We start from the raw sequence: 556 nt of genomic DNA, 5'->3' as shown, positions 1-556 counted from the left end.
AGTATGACTAGTGTCTGCATAACAAGGTGTCACATAGTTGTCCAGTGCCATTGCCGGAGCAGGTAGTACTGACCATAGACTCTCGGGGCGACGAGACTAAGCAGGTAGTAGTGTTTAGCTTACCAATAAATCCATAAAATAGAGCATACATATATCATCTTAACCACCTGTTCAGGCTTTTGTGCACCAATGTAGAAGGAATCTCTACACAAAAAGTCATCATCATTTGCCTTACCGGTTGGTCAGGCCGTACGTGTCACACTATATGTTGCACTATTTATAGTGCAGTGCACTGCCACATATCCTGATTAGTATGACGCGAACGCTCTAAAACCATGCGCTAGTGCACCGTTTACAATGTCTTAAGTGTGTTGTCAGCTCCGCTGTACATGTACACAAACGCTTCGATGTACATGTATAAGTCTTCAGTATAACATACATGTAGCTAAAACTTCCAAGAACACGGAGTGAGTTTATGCATAGACAACACACACACACAGAGAAGAGCTAAAACATCTCATTAAGAAATATGCTAATCAAATGATGTCAAGCCCTG

The sequence above is a fragment of the Amphimedon queenslandica genome, unplaced genomic scaffold (genome assembly GCF_000090795.2).
Source record: "Amphimedon queenslandica unplaced genomic scaffold, v1.1 AMPQUscaffold_12917, whole genome shotgun sequence".
Classification (NCBI taxonomy): Eukaryota; Metazoa; Porifera; class Demospongiae; order Haplosclerida; family Niphatidae; genus Amphimedon; species Amphimedon queenslandica.
The sequence above is the reverse complement of the archived record's forward strand: the minus strand, read 5'-3'. Positions refer to the sequence as shown.